This window comes from Rhea pennata, chromosome 2 (assembly GCF_028389875.1).
Source record: "Rhea pennata isolate bPtePen1 chromosome 2, bPtePen1.pri, whole genome shotgun sequence".
Lineage (NCBI taxonomy): Eukaryota > Metazoa > Chordata > Aves > Rheiformes > Rheidae > Rhea > Rhea pennata.
Genome location: NC_084664.1, coordinates 49,819,570 through 49,837,910, shown reverse-complemented (window position 1 = coordinate 49,837,910; position 18,341 = coordinate 49,819,570). Strand labels below are relative to the sequence as shown.

General features: G+C 40.5%; 1 protein-coding gene across 1 annotated transcript in view; it reads right to left on the bottom strand.

Moving 5' to 3' along the window:
• The window catches only part of TRAK1 (trafficking kinesin protein 1), a 109,707-nt gene that overhangs the window by 38,650 nt on the left and 52,716 nt on the right, over nucleotides 1-18,341 (bottom strand). The window lies entirely within an intron of this gene.

The window sequence follows — 18,341 nt, the reverse complement described above, 5'->3', positions numbered from 1 at the left end:
GACAGGACAAAACATTAATCATATTGGCAATACAATCAGGGGAAAAATCATCTTTTAAACAGTTCAGGTAAGCCTAATTTTTCATCTTAAAATTAAGCTGTTGGGTAAATATACCAAAACCCAAATGAAAAAAAATTATAGCAAACTTCAAGTTAACTTGAAAAGAATATTAGTGTTTCTCTTCTGTAACAGGTATTTGCTTTTGTCAATGGCAGAACAAACCATTAAAATCTTAAGCTTCTCTGAAGAAGCATCCCAGATTTACTTAATTACTTATTTGTATCAAGGAAGACATGAAAACAGATGCTCCTAAACAGCTGATTAGGATTCTATCATGTTATCTAGACGTTGTATTACGTGCAGTATAATTACTGAGTAAGTAATTGCAATACTGTCAATAACATTGTTCACCATAAAGATACTATGACATATTCAACTGATAAAAACTAGAAACTACTATGTGACACAGCAAAAACAATATAAAACACACATAAAATAATAAATGATTCTTACACTGCAGTTACCGAGACCATAACATGGTGACCATAGGATTACTCATTAAAAACGCTCAGCTAAAACTGGGTGGGACAATTAATCACCAAGGGGAAACCCGGAGCTTTGTTAGACTGAAACAAGTCTGAAGTTTCATAGATCATTCTGTAGGAAGCCACACTGACTTGTTTAGAAATCTGCACCACGGAAGTTTCCTCTTTTCCCCTCAAAACCACTGCACTTTTTGCACTCAAAACCACAGCACTTTTTGCTCCACCCTTACATATTTTTTCTATTTTCATCTGCAGCTATGTCTTAAACCCTGTCATTCTGGCAAAAAAAAAGGGATACTGTTAACCAAGTTAGATGAGCTGATTACATTAAGTGGTGGGTAGCAGGCAGCTCTAAGGCGCACTGCTCCGCAGGGATTTACCTCTGGCAGAACACCAGTTACAGCCCAGCTAATGCTGCCTGAATGTGCATTCAGCATGAGTGTGTATGTGTGGGGGGGACCCTAATGCTTAATTGGTTTAAAAAAGAAAAAGATTGGGGGGGGGGAAGTGGGCAGGGAATAAAGCAAGCAATGAGTATAGTAATGTTACCAGAAGATAGTTGTCAACCGTAATAAATAACAATGCCAGATTTATAAACACACAGTATATACATATATAATCTCCCATCAATCACCACTAAGACACAAAAATAATACACCCTGAGCATTGCTATGCTTGGTATCTGGTGGTTTTTTGTTTTTTTTTGGGGGGGGGGTCATACTTGAACAAACTACAGCAAAAAGTGAACATTGTTTGTTTCTCATTTCTCAAATTATACTTCTGAGGATCAAATCGTGAAAACATTTAAGATATTTGGTGACATCAGTAGTCCCAGTGAATTCCACAGAATACCACTGACAAATGTTCAAAAGTAAATTATGTTTATCCAAATAATTAAGTCTACAAGCAGTAACAGTTCGAAGTTTACACTTTAAAGTGATCAAAATTACACAATATAGAAATATTATATGTGTACAGCAATATAGAAAGTGTATACATATATTGCTATATAAGCAAGACTAAAATGCATCTGCAAACTACAACCCATATGGTTTCCTTTTGGCCAATTAACACTGATAAAGTTTCCACATGAAAAAAATTGCACTAGCCTGAGGAGAACACGAGCTCTATTAAACAAATGGTATATTCAGAGACCTTTTCTATAAAAGCTCCGCAGAAAGAGATTCGTATTTACAATGTAACCTCCAAAAGCCTACTTGCAATGACAAATTGAAGATCATAAAAACAAATTTCTAAACACAAGCACGTAAGCCCCGACACCAATGGCTTGTTTTCCAAAACAGCCATATACTATGCAGTTCCCTTGGTTACAACATTCCCTCAGTGCTATAAAATAGTGTTTGAGATAATCATTAGCAAGCCTGTTTTAACTAGCACTAAAAACCATCACTGATTGTGGCTACAGCAACCTGACACCACCCTAATGGAAAGGAACGTATAACCTTCCGGCCATCCTAACTGCATGGTGCTCCCACAGGCTGCATACAGTCATTTGGCTGGGAGAAAAAAAATGATACGGGTTGATAGATGTGGCTGCTCCCTATTCCTTCAGAACTTACCATTTAATCTTTAACAAGAGGATATCACCATAGTCCAATATTGGAGAGCAGATTCGATAAGAGAATGCCAGAACATTGTGCTGCATACAGGTATAAGTTTATTTTTCAGATCAATGTTTCTGAAATGCAAGGAAAAGGTGAACCTGACAACTTCACAAAAGCAAATACGAGAGAAAGTGAAATATTCCTTTTGAATTTGTGTACACTGAAAGACTGAGTGCCAACAAATCATAGAAACCATCACAACAGAGACTTATTACTAGTAACGCAGTAGCAACCTAATGCCTAATGGCTTTTGTATATCAAAACTACTACCAAACTTCTGTCAGTCACTGTTAAAACTGTGGTCTTAGTATACTATTCTGGCAGTGTGAGAATGTCTCAAAAGTAGAGATGATATATTATGCATCCTCTTGAATGCCCGAGTGGAAACTCAGACTTCATTAGATTACATACACTAAAATGCCTCCTCCAGTCAGCTGCCTCCTCTCAGCATCCCCCACCATGCACACAGCGAAGTACAGAGCTACTAACCACCAGAAAGGTCCTCCTTTGGGAAGGAAGGCAAATTGCAAAGAGATGTTGCTCTGCATCCATCAGAAACCAAGGCTTAGGGGAAGGGGAGATGAAGGAAGAAAAGTGACAGGGGAGTAAACCAAGAGAGGGGAGAGAGCAATTCAGCCAAAGCATTTAAAAAAAAACCCCAAACAGTGCTCAAGTACACAGTCAACCTGAACAAATTACATGAAAAACACTTGGTGCATTGCTAGTGCAGTGACTTTATTTTCCCTAAAGCCCCCATTTCAAGTAATCAATGCTGTGATTTGATCGGTGAGGAATGAAAGGGGTGGGAGAAATCTCCAAATCTCTAATGGATCCCATTTAGTAGGTTTCTAGCCTGCTCGAGTTTCTGATGAACACATGAGCCTGATAACGCTATTGGAATGATAAAACAAGAGCAAATGAAGGACAATGCTTTGTAATATAAAGCCCACAGTGCCGAATTACTGACCTCTTTCCTCCTCACTTGCAAACCAGCAGTATTTTTGCTCGAGGGTGATAGAAAGTGCAGTGTCTAAATGCATACATACAAACATCCAGATCAAATATATGTTATCTCTCAGTTTACAGAAAGGGCTGTTAGGCAATAAAAAAAAAGAATAAAAATATTGTCTGCAGCGAGCAGAGGGACTGTAAAATTCCAAAAACAAAGAGTTAGAAAACAAATTTGGTAACTGCTCTGAAGCTGATATTCACGTCACAGATCCAAAACAGAAAACAAAATAGAAAATTCTTATCAGGCTATTTTCACGACTGCATTAAATATATGCAATCTGGGACATATTTGTGTTTCAAAGTTCTAAGGTGTTTTAAAGCCAGATGCAAACAGAGAGACAAATGCTATGCCGCTCAAGCATGTTCTCCACCTCGAAGTACCTAGCACCATCTTCATATGCAAACTGCTGGGTAACAACATTCCTGTGCTTCCCAATGTGAGTATAGCTGAAAGGATGTGCTCTGCTTTTATTTCTCATCACCGACTCAACACAGCATCTGACTGGAAGCTTCTTGCAGGCTCTGAGCTCTACACTGACTAAAGCACTGATTCCCAAGCTGAAGATGTGCAGAAGAAGGGAGGAAAGCAAGTACCTCCCTGAATGGCACCCTGAAAAGTACACAGTCACCTCCTGCTTACAGAAGTGTACTTCCAAGAACAGGGCAAAGGCATGGAGGAGAAAGGGAGCAAGAGTACTACTACTGCGAGCTGCTGCACTAAGTCACCACCTCCAAACAGGCCATGAAGAGAGGAAATGACTGCCAGGGCTAGCAGTCATAGGCGTCCTCAGTCCCTGCTCCCTGCACTGACCAGCCAGAGCCAATCCCCAGGGACACAACTCACTCCTTGAGGCATGTCTCCTCTCCCTTTCTGAGACCTACCATATAAGCAGCAAATTAAAAAGCTGGAAGTAAAAGGGAACAACTATGGCTGAGGAGTAAAGCTAACCACTCTGTTCTGCTCCTCTATCTATTTCTAATTGCTGGGAAACAGAAGTAGGGGGACAGATACTAGCATAAAGTTTGACTTTTAGGTCAGATAACACTGCATGAATTTGTAGAATCTAACATACAAGGCCCCAGTGCATGGTGAATTCCTTACTACAGGAAGGCATTGAGAAATTACACCAGGACAAGGGAATAATAGTCAAGGCTGTGTAGATCTCTGAGAATTATAATGCCTAAACTTCTCACTGCCAAAATGACAGCAGGGGAGAAACTTCTTGCTTTTCATGAATTTTCATGAAAATTCCCTGCCTCTAACCATGGCAATGCTGACTGTTCTCCTTTCTCCTCCAGTCATGAGAAGCTCTGCCTCATGAATAGCTCCAGTGCCTCCCTCCCTTCTGCTCAGAGCTCTCTCCAACTATTGAAAATAAAATGGCAGCTCCTTTACACGCTAAAGTGCCACCCACCTGGGCCTACAGAGCAGGCACAGTAATGCTGACCAGCTGCACTAGTTACAGTTGGGTACTGCTTGGCAAACCCATCAGCAATTAGAGACCCTGGCAGACGCGGACACCTCGACTCATGTTGGCTTAATTTCTGAAAGGCCGTTTTTCACTCCAAAAGATAAAGCACTTGCTAAAAATTAAAGCTTCAGTTCTAGAGGTAACGATAGGTTTGCTCCAGCACCAGTCACTGTCAGCACCACACTGACCAGAGCGAAGTGCACGAGGGCTTCTGAAACTGCCATATTATGTATTTTGCCTTCTAATTAAAAAGGAAAAAAAACCCTACAATGTGCCATCAGCTCTGCTTCAGATCCAGACTAGCAAGATTTCACACATTTTAAGGTCAATGTGCTACTTCCTCCTCCACTAAGGAGGTTGAGCTTTTGGCAGCACTGGCTAGACTGGGGCAGAGACTTCAGGTCTGCTATGGCATGGCACATTTGAGATGGGCCTGAGACAACACACTGATCTGAATAGCTTAAAATTTTAACTGATTGTCATCACAGGAGCCTGAAAATCATGCTTCTGGGGCATGACTAAGTCAAAACTCAAATATAACACACCAGCAAGTCCTACAGCCTCACACCTCCCTCTCCCAAGGCACAGCAGCGAGCCAGTTCCTCCAGAAGGCAGATGGGGAGTTCACTGGGTGGCTATGACCTGGCTTAGAGGGATAAAGACCCGTCACAGCAGGCCAACTGCTTCCCAACTGTCAAGTCACACTGTGGGCAAGCTCCATGGAGAAGTCTGAAAGAACATAATGTTGCAAGCAATATAGAGTCAGCATATACATAATAGTAAGGTGAAAAATAGTTACCAAAAGTTCAATAGGCACCACCAATAATTTTTTTTCCTTTCCTTTTTTTTTTTTTTTTTTTTTTTAATTAAGGGTCACAAGCTAGTTTGCTATGATTTCACTGGCAGAATTTGCAAATGAATTTTTAATATTAAAGATGCAATTATCAATTCTTCCAAAAAAATTACCTTGCCATTTAAGCTATGATTTAAAGGGTGTTTATTTACTGCAGTTTCTCTCGTAGGATATTCAAACAGCTTAGTTCCAATATGAAAGCCTCACACAGAAGCCTACATTATTTAATCTCGGGTTCAAGAAACAACTACACTATTACTTCTTCTCAAAAGACTATGCCCAGTAGCCATTTCAAAGTATTTCCTCAAAACTGGGTATGAACTATAAAAAAAAAAAAAAAAAATTGTTATGGATGAAGAATCAAGTTCAAGGAAATTTCAGTGTCATAAATTTGTTACTTCTATTAGCAAAAACACATATCAAATATAGTAACTTGGAAGATGTAGCCACAAAGCAAAACTAAGATAAGTAAAAAAAATGCCTGGAGAGAACAAAGGCTTGATGATCATCTTGTCTCCATGTTTGGGCCCCACAATTCATCCTGATCTTCTTATTCTGCCAATTCTCAGGCGTAGGTGGGGACTGGCTGTGCTAAAACTTTAAAGAATTGCTATTCTTCTTTCTCTTTGCTTTAGTGTTTGAAGATCCAAGCCCTTTTAGACCTCAGTTGTAGTCAATGTCTAGTCAATGTCAAACATTTAGTATTTTCTGTAAGTCAGACCCATGCTGTGCCTGAAGTTCAGAAGTTATCACTGGACTTTTCTCTCTCTTTTTATTATTATTTTTTTAATTAAACCTAGGCTAGATTCTTAGCCTGCACTTCTTCAGCACTTCAGATGAGGAGGATTTTTAATGTAATTTCAATACATACACTGAAACAGTCACGACAGGTTGCCATCACAAGACCTAAACAGGTAATAGCCTTTACCTGTTCTACCTTCAGATGGGAGAATCAAAACATGGGATCAGTTTCACAATGATCTGACCCAGCAACACACTAAAAAGTAAAGCTGAAATGCTGTCTTCTCACGGCTCTACTTCCTACTGATAACAGCTGAGCAGACACTATCAACAACTATCCTGGTACAAAGTTTCACTGCCGTCGGCTCACAGAGCAGCTCATCAGCTGAAGAGCAAACACGTTGCTGTCAGGCAAATAACCTACAACTCTGAAGCACCACACTGGCTCTAGGACTGTTCTGCCCACACCTTTTGAGCCCACTTCCAGTGCCTACCAAGGGTTTTCTTTCTATAACAGCAGCCAACATGATACTAGCTCCGAGACAGAGGCTTTGCAAAACAGGACCGAGGAGCAATCATAGAGTAAGCGTTGTGATAGGGAAAACCAAACAACTCCTGAAGAGGTAAGTACAGTAAGTATACATTTTGCTCAGGCAACAGGCAAATCAGCCAAGGGGGTCATAACTACACACTTCTTTAACCTCTTGTTTTCCTTAGCACGGTAAGAAATATGGAACAAACAGCAAAATAGTTTTTTTTTCTCCCTTCTGCAATTTTTCTTTCTGCAATATAGAGAATGTATAGCTACAAGTTTCTTCTGTTCAGCATGGAAAGGCTACATGCTGGTGTCTCCATCTGCTTTCCTCACAGCATGGTTGGCTCACCCCCAACACAGATACGATCATTAATAAGCACACCCACATACAGAGAAACATATAAATGTACAAAAAAGTGTATGATATTTCTATCACTACTACACTGTAATCTGAACATATAGGTGGAGGAGAGAAAGGCATCTTTAGAAGGCATTTCACATGCATACTGAGCTTCTGAGGGGAAGGTGCTATAGAAACACAGGGCTAAATTTATCCTGACGGAACTCAGTGCTTTTCTTTCTCTTCAACTTGACAAGAACAGCTTCAGACTATGCTCAGATCTCCACAAAGCTAGAATCAGTAGCAAGAATAGCACTATGTATGTTTCAACAACCATTTAATCACCAAAGCAAAAGAAATCAAATATAGCAAACTACGCTGGACCACCTATGTACCAGTTTCCACTCTGCCCAGCTCCTGGTAAAAAGAAAACTTGAAAACCACTACTTTGTTGAGCATTTATTTTGCACATGCAGGCAAGTTACATTAACCTTCTTCAAACACAGACAACAGGGATCATGGAGTTTATGAGGCAAAGGGAAATATGAGTGAAATCAAGGTAGAAGACATCAGATTTTTGAGAAAGTCTATACAGGAAAATTGCTTATGTAACAGGATTTGAAGAGAACCAGTACCTAAAATTGTCCTTCTCACCTTGAGGCTTTGGACTCTGGAATTGTTTCCCTTGTTTCACAAAACTACTGCTTTAGAGAGAAGTTGACAGCACGCAAAATAATTTAAGTGGTGCATTTTGCCTTTTGCGCCTGATGCCCTGGACAAATTGCTAGACTGGTTGGCAGTAGCCTTTGCACGGGAAGGTAAGCTCGCTCTACAGCAGGTGTGCAAGAGGATTTTCAACACACTCATATTCACATTCCCACTAACTGGCCTGCAGTCCTGCAAAAGCCTATTACTTCTTCCACAAAGCACAGCAATTTTTTTGGGTTGTCTGGATGCTTAAAGCGCGCAACCAAGAATTTGTATTTTCTGCACATATGCTTCCAAGTTCATTGCTGAGCATGAGATTGCTGCCTTGTTCTTGTGCTCATCTTTGAAATAACCTGTTGGGAATGATAACCTAAAACACCCAGTCTCAGACAAGCTGTACAGATAAACAAACCCATTACATTCCCAAAGCAAAATGACTTCCCAAATCCAGTTTCATTATAAATGTGTATAATCAACCTTTCTTGATACGGAATTTATTTTCTACATCCATACAAATTAAGATTCATTTTATCTAAATTTTAGAGAGTATTTTCTTACAACTTCATCCAAAGTAACTTGTTACACATCAAAAAAAAAAAAAAAAAAAAAAGTCACGTTTAGTGGGTTTAAATCCACACATGCCACTGAAATCACTTATACATTGCCATTCACTAGCATCAAAGCTTAAAATCAAAGGTTAAAAAGTACCTTCTTCCAAGATATCAAGGCTCTCCTCTCTGTCACACCTGCACGCTTTGTCACTTTCCTTTGCAGAGTCATATTCAAAGCTTTCCTCTCCATCTACTGACATTGCTGAAGTTATCCCAGAGAGACACGCTACGATGCCTTAGTCCCACTCGAGACAGAAAGCCATTCCCTCTGAGGCTACGTTTCTGGGGAGAGCAAAGCAAGGTCTCCACTGGGCAGGATACCATCTTTCTTCACTCACATGCTCAGCTACCGAGCTCCTGAGTGACTGGCTATTTATCCTTAGCACAAGGGCTTTGCACTGCACAGAGAGGGTGGAGGAAGGAAGAGACCATCTGCCTAACAATTACTACCAGCTTTACACTGCTCCTCGTACCAGCTCTGAAGGTAGGCAGTTTTTGCTCGACAGCTCTATTAGCTTTATACAGAACAAGTGGCCTCACAGCCTCAGCCCTGACTTCTCGCTTCAGCAGGTCTCTCTCTTCTCAGCCCCTGCTTTTCCAGGCCAGGTGGTAGCTTCCCAAAAGAGTTGCAGCAACAAGGAAGTCGGCCCCAGCCCCAGCCCCTTGCCAGCACACCTGAGGAAGGGTGTGCACCTTCCAGGTTAAACCAGCCCTCAAGTTGCCTAATGCTGCAAGTGACAAATTTCACAAGACTAGTGAATAACTTAAGACTATATACACACTCACACTAATCCCATTCGGGGGAGAGATGCTGAAAGTTGTAGCTACTGCACAGCACGGTCTCACCACAGCATCCCTGGCACTGGAAAAGCCACTGTGTAAAGAACGGGGCAGGAGGTGGTGGTTAGTCGGGACTTCTTTTAGTCCTTTCACAAAAATGACTGCGCTTGTACCAAGCATTTAACTGACACGTCAGCTCTAAAATACCGTGTTTTCTGCAGTCAACTTCAGTGTTGTGTGCGCTGTGGGACATGAAATACCTCACGCCCAGATTTGGCCCCTAGTAACTCCTCAAGGGCACGCATATCTTCTCTAACAGCAAACAAAACCTCTTGCGCTCAGACCTCTTGGTTTCCAACGGGTTGTGTTTGCTGAACTTTACCACCCACGTGGGACACGTTCGCTTTCTCATTTAACCTTTTGCAACTATAGATGTTCAATGGTTGCCAAGTCTCCTCCCTTATGTTCAATGGCAGGTGGGTGCCCTTTGCCTGCTGCAGGAATCACCCCTATCTGGGCGCTGCCTCTGCGCCAGAGAGCAACGTGCCGGCCGGCAGCGCAGGGGGCCGCGAGGCAAGGGCCAGGGCCGCTAGCGAGGGAGGCGGACAAGCGCCACGAGCCCTGAGCCCACTGGAGCAAACTGGGAAAGAGAAGAGGGGAAGCAGAAAGTAACGCTAACAGCAATGTAGAGAAACAAGAGGAGCTGTTTCTATTACCATTTTGCTAATGGTGTAAAAGTATACAGGCCGTAGAAGAGGAGAAGGCGCTAACTTTACAAGATCACAGCAGATTACTCTGGTGGAAGTTTTTAAACTCAAGGTTTATATACACACAAACTACTAATGCTCATATAACAACTGCCAACGGACATGAAATGCACAGAAGTGCTGGTTGAGACCAGGCACACAGCTCTTTAGCTGTGAATAAAGAAGAAATCTTACTCATTCTCCATATTACCAACTTGACTTTTGACTATACATCATCAGCAACAGTCTCAAGGGTTTAGTTTGGGCTAAAAAGGATTGTTCTTTTCTCTGTGTATCATGACATTAAAGATGTAATTTTAATAATCATTTGGATTATTCCTAGTTTCTAATTTTTTAACTTTGTGCTCTCTTTAATTTCTGCCCTATAAGGATGGCTCGAAACTTTTTAATAAATCTAGTGGATGGTAAGATTCAAAATTACCTCCTTGTGTCCAGCTTCTGGGGCTTTAAATAGTTCCAGGACTTGTGATCATTCACAAACATCACTGAGCTTGTGACAAATATCTAAATCGACAATATTTCTCTAGGTACTGTTTCCCACTGTTGGTATTTCTTCTTTCATTCATTCAGAAATTAGAACTTGAACTTTCAGGACCAGGCCCTGAAACAAATTTATCCAAGCCCCTCTTCTACACTATCCTCGATTATTTTTTTTCCTAACAGACAGATTACTTCACTTGTGGCTCAGCAAAAAACTGTGTCATCCAGAATTGGAAAGACGACACAAAGTACCCCTTCCAATTCATCGGAATGTTTGGCTACTGCTAGGTTTCAGCCAAAATGCCACTCTTTACAGGCTTACATGACTGGATCTTGAGATGTTTTACGTTAACATTATTTACATAGGCTCAAATAAGAGACATGACACACATTTATTGTCATTATCAGGAATACTCAAAAGAGCGAGCATCCAGTGTTGATTTATCACATTTCCGTAAGAGCTAGAAAAGGAAAATTCAGAGAGTCGCCAGAACAATAAAACTCCAGACTTTTTTCTAGAAGAATGCAAGAAGCACCTTTCCAAGTATAGGTAGAGAAAAGTCAATCCCTATCAAGTCATACCAACATACTAGGGTTTTACTATAGTCATACCAACATATTATGGTTTTACTATTCCTGACAAGTGCTTAACTATATCTGACTAACCAGCTTACAACGAGAGAAGGGCTACGGATGACACTAAAATCATACAAGCTGCTGTCCAATATACATGACAGCGTACAGAAAGTCAGTGAATATTGGCACATGCTGACTTTTGAACTGTGACTCGCATGTTAAATCATGCTGCACAAAGGAACACTGACATTCAAAAACTATACGAGAGATAGTGTTGCAAGGTCTATATTGATAATGCTGTTAAAGCATGTGATAAACATTGATGCAAATTCATAATGGGTGGAGGGGTGGAGAAGGAATGTGTACTGTACCCTCACACTATCAACTCATTTTCAGTGGTCTTTTGCACTGAGCCCTGTTAATAGTATAGGAATATTTACATACTGAAGATTGAGAACCAGGACTCTGACAGATACTAAATAATAAGCAACTAGGTATAAGGAAGAAAAATATTAAGTTGTAAATGGTTCCGAAGGCATATTTTCTTATCAGGAAAGATTCAAAGGAGACTATTGAAATATTTCCTGTGAACACAGGATGAAGGTCTTAAAGAACTTACCAAAGCAAACATTAATTTAATGGCTTGCCACTGCTAAGTAAATTTGGTGTAGTTACTCTAATCAACTCACTTAGCACATAGGCTACCTGCACTCTGGATTAGCTGCTAAAGACATTTACTGCTTCCAGCAAGCTTTTAAGTGAGTTGCAATGTATCAAACCCTCCAAACACTCACTTTCCTCATGCAGTGCTTCAACTAGGCAAGAGACTGCCTTCACCAACTTTGCAATCAAGGAGACGCATAAACCCGGATCTGCTTGGAAGGGTGTGGCTGGACACAATGTAGACAAACATTCTTATCCTGACTCACTGCTTCCAAGACATTCCAGTGTATTCAAAACACTATAAAACTTTCTTTTATCAATAAAAACCATCTCTGTTTTCACATAATGACCACAATTAACTAACAATAACAATGCTGCATTTAGCACAAAGATTTCTCCGTGAGCAAACAAGTCTTAAAAAGAGAAGCTGAAGTGCCAGCACTTGGATTTCAAAATGTCTAGCTGAAGAAATATGGAAGTTGGGAGGGGGAAGAGAAGGGGATGAAAGAAGGAAAGAATAAAGTGACCACTGAACATGTATTTTTTATTAGTATGTATAGTCAAGCAAAGAGATTGTTCAGATGTTTTCAGGTTTTGCATGTTCCACACCTTCTCAAAGGCCTACTCAAATTATCCTTTGTCATTCAACCAAAAGGATTTTGAAAAAGAACAGCATGTTACTTTTGCAGAAAGGGACCGAAAACTACCAAGTAGACTACAGACAAAATATCCCATGCTGAAAAATAAGCCAGGTGAAGATAAAATTAGTAGCAGCACTTTAGCTCTGACTGGATAAAGAATGAAGAGTAAATGAAGAAACACAGAAAAAGAAGTGATATGGCAAAAACAGAAAACTAGGAAAATTATATCAGTAATTGCATGAATATAAGCAAAGCACAACCACATTGATCAAGCACAGAGATAAAGCATGTAGGAGCATAACATGGACAACCTGAATGAGAATTTTAGATGAACAGCTGGGAAGCAAAGGCTATTTCAGAGGCTGCATGTTAAAAGAATCCACAAAGTTCTGACAGATTTAAATGGCAACAACCACTCAACAGCCAGGGTTAACACCTGCATTACTCTGTCCACAGGGCAGGAGACAAAAGGGGCTAATGTGTGAAGGAGATAACGAATCATCATAAATGTCCAGACATCAGCCAAACTCCTACAGTAAAACAGGTGGTGTTGGACAGACACGATATGAGTAGGAAGGTTTACTGCACCATCCACAGGGCAGGCAAAGGACTGGTATGTGTTTGTTAAGTTACCTGTAAACAAGGTGCACATAGAGAGAGGTGGGGAGATCCAAGAGCGCTCAAAAAACCTGCAGCAGGGATGTGAAGCATTCTCCTAATGCTTCCTTAAAGGAGAGATCAAAAGAAGGAAAGAACTGGGACACTGACTCACACCTGTAAAGGTAGACGGACATAAGCAAGATGACAGGCATAGGTGGCTGTGTCTAAAGAGGCTGACAGGTCAAGCAGAATAAGCATTAACACTGTTAATTATTGTCCAGCTAAAAAGGAAGCAACAGAACTTGTTGCTAATAGTTTCAATTGAAAGCAAAAGGGAGCAGAGCAGAGGAGCTCCAAACAGTAACCGCAAACTGAACAAAAGATTAAATATTACAATAGGAGGAGGAGAAAGCTACAGACAAGAGTTAGAAGCTACGGAGAAGAGAAAAAGCAGGGCAAGAGGTGCCAGAAAGATCAAAAAAGTGAGAGAAATAACTTGAGCAAAACAAAGAGGCTGGAAGCTTTAGCATGTGTGACCAACAGCACACAGGGTGATGGGCGGGGAGGAAGAACATTTTCTCTAGAAGACATTACTGAAACAACAAAAGATAAAAGGAGCCAAACGCACAGACACACATACGCATGCAGCCAGCGACACACACAGTCACATGGAATTGCAAGGAATGAACTCTTAGTCTGCAAAATGGAGTAGTTTAGCTAGAAAGAAAGGAGTAATGGGAGAAACTGAGAAAAGAGTAATTTGATCCAGAATCAACCTAGATTTCTCATGGAAGAGAAACTGTACTGCTGGAACAGACTCTTCCTTGACAGGGGGCAACAGACTAGTGCAACAAAGCAGCTTGGGGAGACGGGTGTTCGGAGAGATTCCTATAGGTAGCTACTCTTACCTGTTTATTCACCTGTTTGGGAATTACTTTTGCAATGTGTTCAAAAAACAAAATTACTGTCATCAAATGCAAGTTGATTACTGTTTTGATCCCTATGGAAGTTCCGTTTAATCTGAGGTAGAGTACTACTTCACTTCCTGTTTGTTAAAATGTATCATTAAAATCTAATCCTGGTGCAGTTTTGGAATGCTTTTTTCCTTGAAGAGCAAGAACCTACAAGCTGCTAAATTATTAAAAAAGTAAAACAAACAAAAATCACATCTTTTAGATGAAAACCCAAGCCCCCTTATCTTTGGCAAAGAATGGAAGAACAATTTCACCATAAAAATAATTCCGTGAGGTTATTTCTTTGAAGGTTTTCTAATAGTTTGTGTACTGCTCGCTCTTCCACTTTCATATTTATCAAGAAAAAGGAAATAGGGCAGGATTCGTAATTGAATGCAGAAACATCTGAGCTCCAAACAGTCTATGTGCAGTAGAGAAATAAGCTCTGTAACCACGCTTCATCCTGTCTTAAAATAGACATTTAAAACAGGTCAGCTGAGCTGCAACTGCCTATCACTCTCTACTGATTTATAAAGGGAATCTCAGGCAAATGACTCAGGTATAGACATTTGATTCCCTACCATATATTTGTCAAAAAAAAGATGACTCTCTTGTAAGATGTTACCTACTCCAGGTTTTGGAAGGAGCTGTATTTTTTTACTGTACTTTTAACTCCCAGTACAATCAGAATACCTTTTTCTATCAACAGGAAACCCCAATACTATTTAAAACCAAATTCATATGCCACTGCCAAGGAGTATGCCTTTCACAGCCCCTCCAAAATTCTCCTCTTTCTCTCACATTTCACCTAGGAGAAGCAAACAAAAGCTTAAGACCATGTAGTTCCATTAAACCTTACCAGATTGCCACTGACCCAAGACACTGAAGCAGGACTGACGGGATTATCCCTTGACTAGGATAAAAGGTTACTCTTAAACTAAAACAGTATGCCTTACACATAGGTGAAGTGTTTCCCTACTGAATATTAAACTGCTATTTCTTTAGAGATGCAATTATTCCCAAATATTTCAAATAGACAGCCAGCACCAACTGTAGCTTGCTTTCCTGGAAAAATCATGTTGAGTGAGGGTTCAACACTTGCAAGAAAATTTGTAAGCAGGATCACAGCAACCTCTATGGTATTCTTGAGGTCCTGATCCCACCAGGTATTCAAAAGCTTTCCCAGTACTTGTTGCTTATTCCATTAGTGTGGAACTACCCTAGTTTCTCTGGTAGAGTACACACCTTAAGAATACCACCCAGCTACAGAACTGAAGAGCAAACTGAGGAGCAAATGGAGCTCGTGGCTCTGATGTTGAGACATGCCACACTTATGCACGGACAGTCATTGTAGAACCATAAAAAGAAATATAAAAGACAGACTCTGTATTTAATCTGGAAAAATCAGCTACAATTTTTAGTGACAACATAACTGTTCTATTTCTTACACTTCCAAAACCAGGCCAACCGAGCCTGTTACATCATGCAGATTAATCAGATGCTGCAGCATTTACTAGGGTTAAACCTGGAGTTATATAATAGATTCACCTAACTAAAAGTGGTCAGATCTCAGACAAACATGCACCTTTCCTCTTGGAACACATGGACAGTAATGATCATTTACATACAGATGTTCAAGTTTCACAAGCCTCTGAAACTGCGTTCACTGTTCAGAAACACAGAGAAACAAATGGAGGCACCTGACAGTGGAATGCCACTCAAGGCCTTAACAAGCCACCTAAATTTTGACACATACATTTTACTATCGATGTACTATCTCGTCCAACAGTATCATCAAAATGTTTTGAAATATCTTTGTGTACCATATATGTACAACTCACATCCCCTGGGCCTAGTCTCCTTAATGCTTTTCATTCTTTGCTTCACTGTGATCTTGGACTTGCCTTATTTAAGCCAAGCTCTTCAACCAGAATACATTCTAGATGCCACTACTGCTTTCCCAAGGCTGCACTCTGTTTCAAATGGTTACCACTGAGCACCACGGATGCAGAAGCGTGATGATTCCACTCTGCAGATTTTACAGTTTCAGGCATTCCTTCTCCTTCCTCACATGCCCTCCATCAGATGCCTGATGAAAACATTCTGTGCTCTGATAAAGAAATGATCAGCCATGCGAACAGCAGAAAAAAATTACAAGAGGCTCAGAAAATCAGGCTTGCCAGAATCCATAATTTCTCAGTTCAGAAAGTTAAAACCATAGCTGCTTAGAACTGAGGAGATTATATCTTTTTCACGGAAAAATAACCAGAGACAAAACATGTACTGCCCATTACCACATAGTAAATGCATACCTATTACCTCACATCAGTAATGCAAAAAAAGCACAAAGACTTTAATTGCAAACCAGTACAGGATCTTATACTAAGTATATTTAAATCCAGCTCAATTAGTATTATACATACAATTACCTTTTCAAATATTTCTCCTTCTACCCAAGGAGAAATCATACAGTGCATAAGCTGCTCTGCCACTCCCTCTGAAAAAGAGAAAGCCAGATAGCAGCATCCCCTGTAGCATGCTCACAACAAATGCTGAAGTGCAAAAAATGTGCAAGTACCTCTGCCACACCAGGGTACTGCCTTTTCCAAGTTATTTCATTTTTAAAAACACAGGGAAAAAAAAAAGTGATCTTGTCTTACAAGCTGCAAATTCTGCACCAAGAGACTAGAAAAGATATTTACCATCTGTGCATTCTTCGTAATACCAGTCCAGTTCATAATAGTCTGCTTCAATAAATTTCTGCATAGTCAGGATCCTTCAGCAATATAGATGAGATTTCACCGTGCTGCTAAGGTCAAGTGAAATGCAGCCATGCTTCCCTGCCTTTACAAAATACTGTATTGCAAGGAAGCTCACAGAAAGCCAAAAATGAGCTGCACATCTTCAATGAAGCTGGAACTAAATTAAAGAGTACGGGAAGTGGGGGAATAAAAAAAAGAAAAAAGAAAAGAAAAGGTGCAAGGGGGAAAGAATGCAGAAGGAAGATCTAGAAAACAGATGCCCTGGCAGCAGCTCTAATAAAGAAGCTCTGCACAGGAGCCGTGGATGGGTGTTAACAAAATCATCCTATCAAAAGGCTGAGACACTGCCGTGGGGGGGACACACCACTGCTCAGCTGCTCCTAACTCCTTCCTCTCCTGCCTGCTGCCACATCTTTCAGGCTCACTCGCCCGTTGCCATGGAGACAAGCTGGCTCCAAAAGAGATGCAGAGATGAAGGAAAGGCATTTTGCCGTTTCTGGCTTTACAGACTAATAGCGTCCCTCCACAGCGGGAAGAAAAATCCTTGTTCAGAAAGACGATACAGATCTCTGCTGACTGCTTGCTAACAGCGGCATCATACCTTCACAACTCACTGAGGACAATCTAGTGCATTACCACTCCCCACGCACACTTTGATAAAAGCCTGCCTTCCCCATGGAAGATGGAGCTACATTACTGCTTTGTTACATTATTCTGGGCTGATATGATAGAATCCTTTACACATACTGTTATCGCAGAAGCAACAAATATAAAAAGAAAGAACTAGAAAAAAAATGGACAGCAACACATTTCCTCTTGGAATAAAGCTCCTCTGCTTTTGCCATGAACCACTGACCTGTTTTTTCAAGCATCTGAGCTTCCTGGCAGAGAACAAGGGCTTAGGACAAACTTTCACCATTTTGCATTTCTAAAAATGCAGAACTCTTCACACAGATGACCTGAACGTTTTTCACTTCCGAAACATTCAGTGCAAAAGAGACCTTTCTTTCACATCACTCAATAAATGGTGTGTAAGGTATTAGAAGATAATCTATTTGAGGGATAGATGGCATTAAATCATCATAATCAAGTAATAATCATAACATTTCAGAAATGATCTCTGAGTCTGTGCAGGTGCAGTTACTGAAGGACTGACATCCATTTTCTTAACTGCCACAGGTTCTCCTTAACCCCTTTCTCCATCCCTTCTTCAGGGAGCTGTATGTCTTTGTGAACATCAGGAAAAGCTTTAGGATGAGTAAGTTGCAATATATTGTAATAACACAGGATAGACCACGCTAGCTCTGACCAAGTAAGTGCTTTTTCAGTCCAGGACTTTGTCTCTAGCAATGGCCATAAACAGACTGGGGAGAACTGACAGTGATACACAATGCTTCCCTCGTTTGCCCTCCTAAGCTTCAACTTCTTTCAGCTTTGGAGATTTCCCCAAGACAGATGCAGTTTCTAATTTTATTAACTCTCAAAGGACTTGTTCTAGCTGTCTATAAACCCACATACAATTTCAGTACCTCCAACCACCTCTTGCAAGGAGTTCCATACATGGACTACCCATGAGACAGCAAAAGATCACCTTGCATTTTGAAATTCCTCTTACTATCTTTATTTGATAGCCCAGCTCTGGAAATCTGAACACTCAATACCTCTCTCTTCCTCCCAG